Source organism: Tupaia chinensis, unplaced genomic scaffold (genome assembly GCF_000334495.1).
Source record: "Tupaia chinensis unplaced genomic scaffold, TupChi_1.0 Scaffold140338_1, whole genome shotgun sequence".
Classification (NCBI taxonomy): domain Eukaryota; kingdom Metazoa; phylum Chordata; class Mammalia; order Scandentia; family Tupaiidae; genus Tupaia; species Tupaia belangeri.
Window position 1 is genome coordinate 748,169 of NW_006200215.1, and position 12,855 is coordinate 761,023.

The window sequence follows — 12,855 nt, forward strand, 5'->3', positions numbered from 1 at the left end:
CGGTTCATCCCAGCCCAGAGGTTGCAGCCACCAACTCATGCCTTTTTGCCAGAAAGCAACACAATGCAGCCTCCAACCCGGAGCCCCAATTATCCTCAACTTTCTTGGTTGGTTTTTTTTTCAGTATTTTTGATAATTTTCTCTGAGTTGTGTCTTCTACTTCCATGATTTGATCTTCTGCATGGTCTAACCTGCTTTTAATATTTTCAAGGGAGGTTTTAATTTTCTGTATTACAGTCTTCATATTTAACAGTTCTATTTGATTCTTTTTTATGGTGTCCAATTCTTCTTTCATATTGTGGAAGGACTTCCTCATCTCTTGGAGCTCAACATCTCTTTTCTGTATCTCATAGAGTTGTGTTACCATAAATATTCGAAATTCTTTTTCTGACATTTGGTAATATTCTCTTATTTTTTCCTACCAGAAAACAAGTTACAGTGTTCCCTTGCTGAAGATGTATTACTCAATTCTTTCATCTTTGAGACTCTTTTCCAATTTTTAGTCATTAGGTAATGTATTCACTTTGGCTAATTTGTTAGAGAAGGATTCTGTGACTGTGAGGTCATGTGTTTCCCTTACTGTGAAATAATTCAGTGCTATTTTCTCCCTTCTACTGTGTCCTACAGTGTGGGAACCACAGGAGAAGTTTTGCAATCAGATTTATGAAAGGGAATTCTCCCCCCTTTTTTTTTTCAACCACTACAGTGAGCTGAAAAAAATTCTCTAAAACTCACAATGTTCAGATGTTAAGCTACTATGCACCTAGTCTTCTCTAGGCAGAGGGTAAGGACTGAGCAGTAAAACAGAAAAATAAGGTAAAAGGAAAAGAAAGCAGAAAATAGAAATAGAAAAAAGTCAGTGAAAAAAGCAAGAAACTACTAGAACTAAAAGAGATAAAAAATAGAAATCACATTGTAGAAAATGAAATCAGGTTAAAAATGGAAAAGAAAGGCAGAGATGGAGATTCCTGGATGTTTTCTGCCCTGGGTGAGGGAAGAAGAGACAAATTAACAGGAGATCAGCACAAACAAGGCAGAAATTTGCTTTTTGTAGAAAGAGAAACAAAGAAGGGACAGAGAAGTTCAAGAGGGAGGGAGACAGTTGCCTACCTGACTAGCACTAGGGTCTGGGGTGGGGCCCTGGTTGGGGGGACTTTATAACCATGATGCTGAACCCAGAGGGCCAACGCAGTCAGAGGTGGAGGTATCTGTACGCTTTCTGTCCTGACTACCACTGGTGTCTGGAGCGGGGGTAATGGCTGGGGGTGGGACTTTACAGCTATGAAGCTGAACTCAGAGGCCCAACAGAGTCAGAGGTAGAGGTGTCTGAATGCTTTCTCAACACCTATATTTTTCTAAAGTGACATGTAGTGGTGGCTTTGCTCTCTCCTGATCGTGGTACTTGCAGTCTACCTCTTTAGGTTACGCCAATCCCATAGCCAAGACTCATCTGCCTCTGTCAAAAAACTTAAAAGAAACTTTAAGTTGGATACTAGTCTCTTCTTATTTTCATTAGAAGCACAATTGCTGCTAGAGAGACTCGGGGAAGGGGGGGGGCTCTCTTTGGGAAAAATGTATACTCTGAAGAATGGGTAATTTTTGTATGTTTTATTCACTTTTGCATTCCCTGGAATGGTATCTTATATAAAACAGGCGTTCAATAAATATTTATCAAGTGAATTAATAATAAGCTGACACAAACAAGGCTGCTCCATTATTATAAATTAGCTCAACAGAAAAACCAGTCATCTTACCAGGACAAGTCTGATTTTCTCTCTGCACCTATCCCTTGAATCTGTGGGATAGGTGCAGATTTGTAAAGAAGTTCAGTAATCCCAGCTTTTTAGCCACTCTTTTTCTGCCCTCTCAAGCCTGTTCCTACTTCTCAGGAATGTATAGGGTCACTGGGAAAGTCATAATGCATTTTTGCATAGAAAAATACAGCATGACTTTTCTGACAACCCAATATTTTTGCTTTTACTTAATAAACTACCTTTTCCTTTTGCTATTTGCATGCTTCATTCAACTCTTTGTCCAAAACACCGAGAACCTGGACATCATCACAAAAGCCAACCTGCAACATATATTATGACAAGCCAGCCAGGAGGTAAGTGCCTTTTTGCGGACCCACTCTACTGTGTTCCTTAACCTCTTTGTCACTTTCATCCTCATTTCTGTTGAATCCCCTAGCTAAAGCAGGCCAACTGAATCAGGACTGATAGTCTCAGAATGGGCAACTCTCATTTAGGGCTAAAAACTGCCTCTGAAACGACTTCCAAAGGCCTTAAGCTCTTGCGGGTGAGAAATGTTCCTTTTCTTTCTCTCTTCTTCATACACCCTTATTTTCACTGGGTCTCCTGGCCAAAATGAGTCAACCAGAATGCAATGGATGGTTCTTGATATGTAGGACTGAAAGCCCCTGTGGCCCAATTCATCAAGGCCTTAAGTTCTTAGGGGTGGCAGATCTTCTTTTTTTCTGTATTGCTTCATTTATGGCTATCTTCTATGGGCACGAGTAGGACAATTAAAAAAATACCAGAATGTCCACTGTTTGGAGTCTCCTAGGTGAGAAAAACTCAGTCTTGGAACAAGTCATTTAGGACATACTAGGTGCAAGACAAATATAAGCATCAGATGTGTGTTTCAAATGCCCCAAAACCCAAAATCTGGCAGAGAAGTGGCTGAGACGGTGTGAACCAGGTTTATGTGTATATGTCTCAACATTAGTTAGAAGACACCTATATTTCTCTAAAGTGACATGTAGTGATAACTTTCCTCTTTCTTCTCGTCAAGGTGCTTGTAGTCTACCTCTTTAGGTTACTCCAGTCCTATAACAAAGACTCATCTAGTCTTGTTCAAAAACTCAAAGAATCTGTAAGTTGACATTAGCACCCCTTCCCCCCCTTTTTTAAGAAGTACTGTTGTTGCCAGGGCAACTCAAACTCATGAAGCTCTCTACCTGGGATTTGAGGGTCCTTGGCTTTGTGTAGGAAAGATTTCAAGAGCAAGCCATTGAGAGTGAAAGCAGATTCATTAAGGAAAATGTAGAGAACAGGCTCCTTCTTGAGGGAAGCAGCCATGTGAGGGAGAGATGGGTGAGCAGTTTTGTTCCTTTCCAAGAAGAAAGGGAGAATTATGGCCTGAAGGAAAAAGGGTGATAGGTTTCCTGAAACTACTGTCTCTTCCATTTTCTGGTCTTACTAGGGTGGGTCCTATCATTGCCATTGTTATTCTAAACTGTCATAGCACAGATGGGATTATTATCTAGCATGCTAATTCCATACAGTGAGGGTATGATGATGCTGAAGGTTAGGCAGTGGTCATTCCATGTGTCATCTTGGGTCATTCCAGGCACCATCTTGGGTCATAACAGGCACCATCTTGGTACTAACCAGTTCAGCCCAAGTTCCAGTCACTTTTTCTCTATCAGATTTGGGGGTTTGAATGTTCTCCACCTCACTATTTTTTTTTTTCAGAAAATAACAATGAGCCTTTATAAACTGGTATGGGTCAAAATGATCCCCTATAATATGTTTGTATGTATTAATTCCACAGAGAATAGGGTGATTCATTTCCAAATAACCTGCTGAGACCATCTTCAGAGCTTCTGATTCCCCCTGAGCAGCATCCTGCAGGCTGTTCTGTTAGATTCCAGGACCACAGTGATGAACTCTCTCTCGGATTCCCACACATCCATGACCTACATCATATTCAGTAAATTGTCCACATCACCACCTTCTTCAAATGCGGCTGCTGCATTTCCATCTGGTTTTTCTTTGGGTGCCAGAACCTTTTTAGCTTCCTCTGCTGTGACAGAGCTTCCAGAGGCTTCTTCTTTGGTGATCAGAGTAATTCCATCCTGAACAATGATTTCCCAGAAATGATTTAATTGTTTAACTTCCACTTTCTCTCCTAGGCCTTTCAGAAAACTGTTAAAGCACTGCTCTTCTGACAACTGAATGACTTCTTCTTGGAAGGCTTTGATACACTCCATGCTCTTCATAAAATACAGTGTTTTGTTAGTATCCAAAAACTGTTCAATGTGAGCTATTAGCTGTCGACTCGCCTCCTCAAAGGTGGCATTCTTCTGTCTCACTAGAACACGGAAGTTTTCAGCAGTATTAAAGAGCTCTGCTTACTCTGGTAACATTGCCTTCTGCCAGGCTGGACACAATAAATGGGGTCTCCCCTTCCTCAGTCTTGCACTTTTTAGCAGTGGGTCCTTCTTCATGGTTGTCTTGGAAAATGTCCTGAGCAGTTACTTGATCCTTTGTCTTGACAGCTTCCATCAGAGGGAAAAGGGTCTTTACTTTAGAGAGAGAATCCTGACATTTTGCTGTGACCTCAGCAGGGGGATCCAACATAGTTACAATATGCTGCAGAATTGGGGGCAGAGACTCCTGGGGATGGAAAGCTCTGTACAGCAGACACTGAAATAACCTCTGAAATTGAGGATTTGGAATTTTAGTGGTTAGAAACAAGTCTTCAACAGTGTCTTCCTCCTCGTTTTTCTTTACGAAGCTCATGGAATCAATCAGAGCATCAACTGCACTCAACTGTGCCTCTGTGGGAATGTATTTCTTACTATTTTGGAAAGAAGAAAACATGTATTGCTGCAAGTCTTCCATGAAAGGCAGCTGCACATACATTAAACATTCATAGGTATCCTTGATGTGAGGAAAAGCCATGACAACCTATTGTGATAAACATATCGAATTATGGCCGCCATGTCTAATTCATCCAAGGCATGAACCAGGGAGGAAAACTCAACTGCTGCTGGCTCATTATCTCTTGTTGCAAAGACCTTTACAATCTGATATCCAGTAAAGAGGTTTATTGGGACCTCAGAAGATTTACAAAATCCCAAAACAGAGAGGCACTTCCCTTCCAATTTATATTTCATCTGCTCCTCATCTACTTTGGAAAAAGGAACTGTATCACTTCCATAGCAATACCCTTGAATAGTATCTTCTTTTGAAACTTCAGTTTCATTATCATCATTTAAGCAATAAACTGTTTCTCTTTTGTATATCTTCTTTTTTTTAAGGTTCTTGCATCCACAATTGTCCAAGCCTTTGTAAGTCTCTCCTGTAGAATCGATTTGTAGGCCACAATCTTTATAGCTAAATTGGAGCCAATGGTCAGCTGACAGGGCCAGGGCACAGAATTCCTCTGAATTTTCTTAAAGACACACAGTTGTCTCAGACTCTCACTGAAGGAATAAATTTCATCCAGTCCATCTTTACCTTCTAAAGACATCATCAGGTTTTTCACCATCTGAACACCTTCTTTTTGCTGCCCAGTAAGTCCTTTTTGAGGAAAGGAGGGCCCATGATGGTATGAGCACAATTTGCCATCTCCTCTGTCCCCAGTTTCATCTTCCTTGTCAACTGGGAAAGGTAGGAAGAACTGGAGGGAGATCTCAGATTTCTTCAAGTGATGAATGATAATGTCCAGGTGCTCTTTGCTGAATGGGCTGCTGAGGTCAGTGAACATTTCAATATGTCTCTTCTCAAACTTCTTTCCTGCAGTTTTGCATTGAATCAAATCCATACTCATGATCAGGGCATCCAGGAAGTCACTTTGTTGAGAACCTGGTTGGATTTTGCTTTCAACATCCCCCAGCAAATCAAAATCTGGTAGCATCAGGTGTCTCTGCACTGTGATGTTCTGATACTGGTCCTCATCAGCAAGGGTATTATTAGTGCCGTCTGTACCAAACAGAACTAAAGCAATCTCATCCTTGCTCTCAGCAAACACCTGTCTCTGGAGAAACATTGTCATCACCTTCTTTGCTTGTTCAAATGCAGATTCTTCACCAGGAAAAAAATTACTCACGGAGAAGCCCAAATTCATACACAGCACAACAGCTGCCTTATTCCTTGACCGCGCCATGTTGCTGGTAAGCAGGGCCTCGGCTGCTTCTTCTGAGCCTCCACCTAACTTTGGAATATCTCTTCTGTTTAATAATGATTTTCTATCTCCCTCTACTGCTGGCTTACTCTGACATGAAAGGAATATTCTCTATAATATAAAGAAAAAGATTGTTTTTGCTGTTTTTTTTTGCGGATTTTTGCAAGGACAGTTGTTTTTTTTTGGGGGGGGAGGTGAGGCATGGGGGCTGGTACTAGTCAAGAACGATCCTATCAGGAAAAACACTGTATAGGAGCAGGGAAACATGTACCATAAGGTACCATGGCTACTAATTTATACCCCCAATGTTTCTTCAGTCATTTCTGGGAACACTTATACCCAGCTTAAGGGGATCAATTTCTTCTTGCTTGCTGGGGTCTTCCTTAATCCAAGGGAGACTTCATATCAGATCCCAGGACTTAGCCCTCAATTCTATCCTGAGTCAGGTGTTGTCTGCCTTCTTGACAGCTCCAACAACCCTGTTGAGGAAAAAACCACTGGTTGCCCTTTTTGTGGTTTCTTGGATTACTCCCTATAGCTCTTATCACCAAGCTCTGTTTACCCAGTCCTTTTACTACTGGTTGTAGATTATTTCACAGATCTTTCAAGGGCCATGCATAATATGCTGCTGTGAGAACTAGCCTTCAATACGATGACAGGCAATCTCCTGCCAGACTTTCTCTTGGTCTCTTCTCCAGGGCTTCCTTTCCTTTGCCATTTTCTCTGCTGTTCTCTAGAGTGTTTTTTTTTTTTTTTCAGAAGACAACCCTCAGTACTTCCCATAGCCTGAGTTGTTTTTATTTCAGAACCAAATGGGAGTCTCAAGGAAGAGATTCTCTCAGGGAGAAATCAAAGTCCCACTGTCTCTTTAAAGCCTCATTTGGGCTTAACTCTATGTTACATTATTCTCATATCTGCTTTTGTATGCTTTTTCCAAAGCAGAGCCAGAGGAAAAATAGGCCATAATTCACAGAAAGACTCCAAGGATCTTGGAGTCTCACAGTATGGCTGAAGACATTCAGGCAAGGAAATGGTCCTGGGACCCACAAAGGACACAGAAAGCTGAGAATGCTCAGGTCACTATCCTGGAGTTTTTTCTGCTTCCAAAGGATGCCTCAAGTGGGATCTTACCTCTAGTATGCTCACAAGGTATTCATCCTGAGGATCTTGGGGTGCACCAAAAAGGCAAAGGCATCTGGCTCTGTTTGACTGAAGATATTCATCCAAAATTAATTGTCCTGGGGCCAAACAAAAAGGACATGTGAAGCTGTGGATGAGGCCCAAGTAACTGTCCCAGAGCTTCATCCAGCTCCAAGAAATACCTCAGGTGGACTCTTAGCTCTAGTATGCAATTCTTATAGTTTTCATTGTTTAGAGCTGCCTAGGTTGTTCCCACAGGATTATCCACTGCCTCAGAGGATGCCTCAGGCAGGGCTCTAACCCTAGGTTGCCTATTCCTTCCTCTATATCATTTCTTTCTTTTTCTTATAGTAAGCATGGGAAATAATCACTTAATCCCACAAAACTCACTGCTTGGCCCTGATGAGACTTGCCCCTCTATACCACTCACCTGTGCCCCAAGAACAGCTATGTCAACCCCAGTGGGGGAAGAAGAAATAAATAACCCTTTCAGTCAATCACATACTCAAAGGAGGACCCTCTTCCCTCTCAGGGAAATATATGGACAAGAGGATACAGAGGAAAGTTGGGCAAAGATTCTGAGGACCCCAATAAAATTACTGACATGTTCCACACTCAGACCCTAGCCTTTCACAACTCTTTAAAGAATTTACAGTTTATTCTGCCTACCCATTATACCCCTATTGAGAAAGAACAAATTACAGACACAGCATGCAAAGAAGCAGATGCTGCATTTGCTAGAATTCCACAAGAAAATTTTCCAGGGGGAAATACTGTCCCTAAAACAGATGCTGAATGGAATTATAACATTTCAATGAGAATAAACTGAAGGGCTAAGTTCCCAGAGGCTCTCTTTGCAAGAATGAACCATGGGATATAAAAGCCTGAAATGATGACAAACTAAGGACAATCATACAGAAAAAAGATGAAAACCCAGCTTCCTTCTATGAAATGTTAGAAGAAAAAGTGAGAAAATATTCTAATCTAGACCCTACTTCTCTAGAGGGAAGAGCTCTTTGGGGACAATACTTCATTAGCCAATCTGCCTGTGATTTTAGGTAAAAACTCCAAAAGCTACAAATGGTACCCCAAACCAGTTTCTATTATTTAACACTGCCTTCATGGCATTTAATTATTGGAGTATTCAGGAGGAAAAACTGGGAACAGAACAGGAAAAATGACTAACCAGGCTTATGGTTGTCACAATTGGCAAAGATCTTGATACCCATAGACCATCCAAGAGTTTACCAAAAATCCAGAAAGAAAAACCTTTAGATTCCTGCTTCAAGATCAAAATGGTCTCATTGTAAGTCAAACAATATGATTGAAAGTATATGCAAAAAATAAATAATAAATAATGTAGAAAAAAAAGAGAAAGAAAAATCAAGAAGAACAGACGTTGGGCAAGAGGTTGCACCCAGCCACCCCCTGGGCGCTACCTGCAATGCTGTAATATGAGAAATGATCCTTAGCCTTGGAAAGTTGAATGTCTGCTCTCCTAAAAAGGATAATAGCCAGTCAAGGCCCTCATGAGCCAAAGGGAATAAATCAATGACTGAGGAAGCCCAGGAGATCCTCTATGCCTATCTGGAAAATCATCATAAGCACTGAAGAACCCCGGGTAACTCCAAAGATTATGGGTGAGCCAATTTTATTTCTTTTAGGTATAGGGGCTACTTACTTTGTTCTCTCTTCTTTACCAGGCAGGCCCTCCTTGCAAGCCTCAATAGTTAAAAGGTGGAGGAAAGAAATACTGTAAGTTATTTCACCCCTTTATTGGCATGCTAATTTGAGAACCAAATATTCTCGCAAGAATTTCTAATAGTTCCCAGCTACCCAGTCCCCCCTTATGAGTAGAGATATAGTAGCTAAGCTGGAGACCATCTTTCAATTTAAATTTAGACTTCTAAGGATTATGGTTATTCAAGACTCTGATGGGGTAACAAGCCACATAGATGATAAAGTTTACCCCATGACTTAGTACTCTGGACAACCAGGAAGGGATATTGCAGCATCACCTGTAAAAATACATCTTAAGGATCCTTCTACAGCCCCTCATTGCCAACAGTATCCTGTAAGACTATAAGCTAGAAAAGGAATTAAATCCACTATAAAGGAATTTTAAAAATCTGGGCCACTAAAACTTTGCTAATCCCCTGTCCTGGCCTGTGGGACAGTCGAACAGGTTCCCTGGGGGAGGGAGTGAGAGATGGGACAAACACACACACACACACACACACACACACACAATACAAGGTGCTGATCAAGTCTTCTTCTTTCATTTATTGAGGAAAAATGGCGAGTTATATACAGCTGGTGGGCACCAATTGGTTGCCCAAAATGCAAATGAGACAGAACAGCATGAACCAATCATTGGTGTGGGTGAATCTCTCCCATTGCCTAGAAACCCAACCGCTTCCAGGGAGAATGGTACGTCACATGATTTCTGAGAAACAGTTTGCTCATTGAAGAAGTGAAACCTAATGGTTTCCAAGATGGCAGATAGCCCAAGATGGCTTCCATATGCAGTATCCTCCACATGTCCCCCTTTTTTATTTTTTCAAAGAGAGGAGAAAAACCTGGAGGTATCATGCCTGTCTTAGGTTAGAGTCATTTTTAGAGCCACACGTCCATCCTTACCTGTCATTGGAGAATCCCATTGCAATGATGGGTTTCCTGTCTTAGGTGCGAGGACTGTACAGCTGTTAGACTCAGACTCTCTTACCCATCTTTGGGTAATGGATTCAGCGCCTCAGGCAGGAGCAATGTCTAGGCTCCGTGATATTCCATTTCCAGGTTGTGGTAGTGGACTTGGATAGGCTGCATTTTCATGGAGTCATCAGTTTGGCATTTAAGGAAAGCCATGAGCTTATTGAAAAGGACAGGCCCCAAAGAGCAAACAATCAGTAAACCCAGAATCGGACCAAGTATGGGGAGGAAAAAGTGGAGGAGTCCATTCCATGCAGACCATAAGGGACTTTCACAAATGATGCCAGAGTTGTTGGTGTAAAAGTGGCAGCGCTCCTGTAAAGCAAGACAGAGACCCCCTTGTTCTGCCAGGAGGAGCAGCATCAGGATCAAAACCAGTAGCGGTAGTGTCAAATAAGCAAAACAGGATCAGGTATTTAAGAAGGATCTTCATTTTGTGGATCTGTGGAAGGAGAGAGAGATATCTCAGGGCTTTCATCATCCCTGGATGACTTGTTAGAATCAATCTGTTTGATTAATCTTTCTGGTAGCCAATGAGCAGCATCAATTTTTTGAGAATAGATGCAGACAGACCCTCTGCCCCAAATGAGGACAGAGTCCAGACCATTCCATGTATTTTTCAGAGGATCTTTCCACAAAACTGAGGCAAATTTTGTTTTGGTAGTTGAATGCCAGAAGCGCTCAGCAGCTGAGTCTTCATTTTTATCAGGAGACAGGAAATTTAGGACAAAAAGAGCATGTGCCAAAAGGTTTTTTGGCAAGCCCTTAGTCTGTAAAAGCTCTCCCTTTTTTAGCCTTTGGAGAGTGTTTTTCAAGGAAAGATGAGCACAAAAATTTATCTGGAGGAAAATAGTTACCAATAGTTCCAGTAAAGGAAGCGCATGCAATAGGCCAGAAATCTGTTTGTTGGAATAGTCAATTAACTTGGTCCTTAGTATACAGCTGGATGATTGTATCAGGATCTTTGCCATATGTCCAGGCCGACCACAATTGAAGCAGTTGCCTCCATTATTAAGGTTAAGAAATTGGCGAACAGTATACCCTTTAAGAGCAGTGGCCAGAGCCAATCCCTGTTGGTATGCTAACCCAGTATCAGAACATAGGTGAATATATCCTGATAAATCTGTCTTTTTTTCTATATGGCCTGGTTGCTGCTTGACAAGCAGCATTAGCATTTTCATATGCCAATTGTTTAACAAAATTGGTACCTGCGTCAGCACTGCCAAATATTCTGCCTGCTACAGTAATCAACTGATGAACAAACTCAGAAAAAGGTTTGTCAGGCCTTTGTTTTATTGTTATAAGGGAGATACTTAAATCTCCTTTAGTAGGAAGTTTTTTCCAAGCTTTCATTGCTGCCGTATTAATTTGAGCAAATAGCCCTGAATCATACTGCATTTGATTGTCACTAGTTGTACAATTGCCTTCTCCCAATAACATATCTGCTGTCCAACTATTGTTGGTCTGGGCATTATGGCGTGTGGTCTCCCTACAACTTTTCACATATTTTAATTTCCAAAGTAAGTAATCCCCTCCAGAGAGCGCAGCATGAGCCAATGTTTGCCAATCTATTGGTGTAAGCCAATTTTCTGCCACCGAGTCAACTATGGCTAAAGTATATGGAGCTGTAGCTCCATATTGAGCAACTGCTGTTTTAATTTTCAAAGTTCATTGATGGTTGTGGTATCTGAACTGTTTTAATTTTTGTGCCAGGGGTAAAAGTGGGCTGATAGCGATTCTGTGAGGAATCTGCACTTTTAGATTTACCCACTCTTAGTTTTTCCAATTGTGATATTAAGTCTTGATGTTTCTTTTCTAATTGCATTTGTTCTTCAAATTGTTTAATTTTATTCAAAATCTCTTCCCTAGGGTCAATAACCGGCATCACCAAAGCTGATGCAGATGCAACCGGGTTGTAAGATGGTGGTCATTTTTTGAAAGGTGGCCATTTTGAATCATTGTATTTGACTGCCTTTGTTTCTAAAGTTTTTTCTTCAGATGACCATTTTGGGTTATTGCACATGGCAGTCTTTGTTTCTAAAATTTCTTTTTCTGACAGCCATTTTGAGTTATTATATTTATCAGCCTCGGCCTCTAGGATTTCCTCCTCTGAGCTAGTTGATGACTCATTTTTCTTTGGCTCTTGTGGAGCCTTAAGGTTGTTTTTCTTTTTTAGTTTTTTAGATTTTTGGGATTTTGTCTTGCTTTCCGGGCTTTTTACTTCTTCCTCACTATCTAGGGAAATAAGATCCTCTCCCTGTTCTTTTTCAATTTTAGAATCCTTGGTTAGATCTGAGGTGGCTATAGCCTCCTCCTGGGGTTGATCATTTTGCATGATCTGCTCTCCCTTAGTGACCATAATGGCAAGGGCTTCTATTAAGCTCTGAATGGATATTTTGTGCTGACTAAGCTTTTGTCCCATTATTACCCGTACTTAAAATAAAACGTAAGTAAATACTTACCAGGATGTCTTCTCTTCGTCCTTCTATGTTTTTCACTGGCCTTTCTTGGGACGAGTCTCTGTCATCCCCTTCTGGACGAGTCTATGTTGTCCCCTTCTGGATGAGTCTATGCTGTCCCCTTCTGGTTTCCACTGGCTTTTCTCATTTGCTCTGCACTGGAGCCTTCCTCGGGAGCTCTTCACTGGATCCCTTGTACCCGGAGTCTGTGTTCAGGTGCCACGTGTCCCGACCCAGGGGACAGTTGAACAGGTTCCCTTGGGGAGGGAGTGAGAGATGGGACAAACACATGCACACACAATATGAGGTACTGATCAAGTCTTTTTCTTCTTCTTTCATTTATTGAGGGAAAATGGCAAGTTATATACAGCTGGTGGGCACCAATTGGTTGCCCAAAGTGCAAATGAGATAGAACAGCATGAACCAATCATTGGTGTGGGTGGATCTCTCCCATTGCCTAGAAACCCAACCACTTCCAGGGAGAATGGTTGGTCACATGATTTCTGAGAAATGGTTTGCTCAGTGAGGAAGTGAAGCCTAATGGTTTCCAAGATGGTGGATAGCTCAAGATGGTGGATAGCTCAAGATGGCTTCTGTATGCAGTGCCCTCCACCTTCCCCCTGTGGTACTCTTT

At 41.5% G+C, this 12,855-nt stretch overlaps 1 pseudogene; it reads right to left on the bottom strand.

Moving 5' to 3' along the window:
- Positions 1-3,660: 3,660 nt before the first annotated feature.
- On the bottom strand, positions 3,661-5,922 carry LOC102491252 (X-ray repair cross-complementing protein 5 pseudogene; annotated as a pseudogene).
- Positions 5,923-12,855: the final 6,933 nt, after the last annotated feature.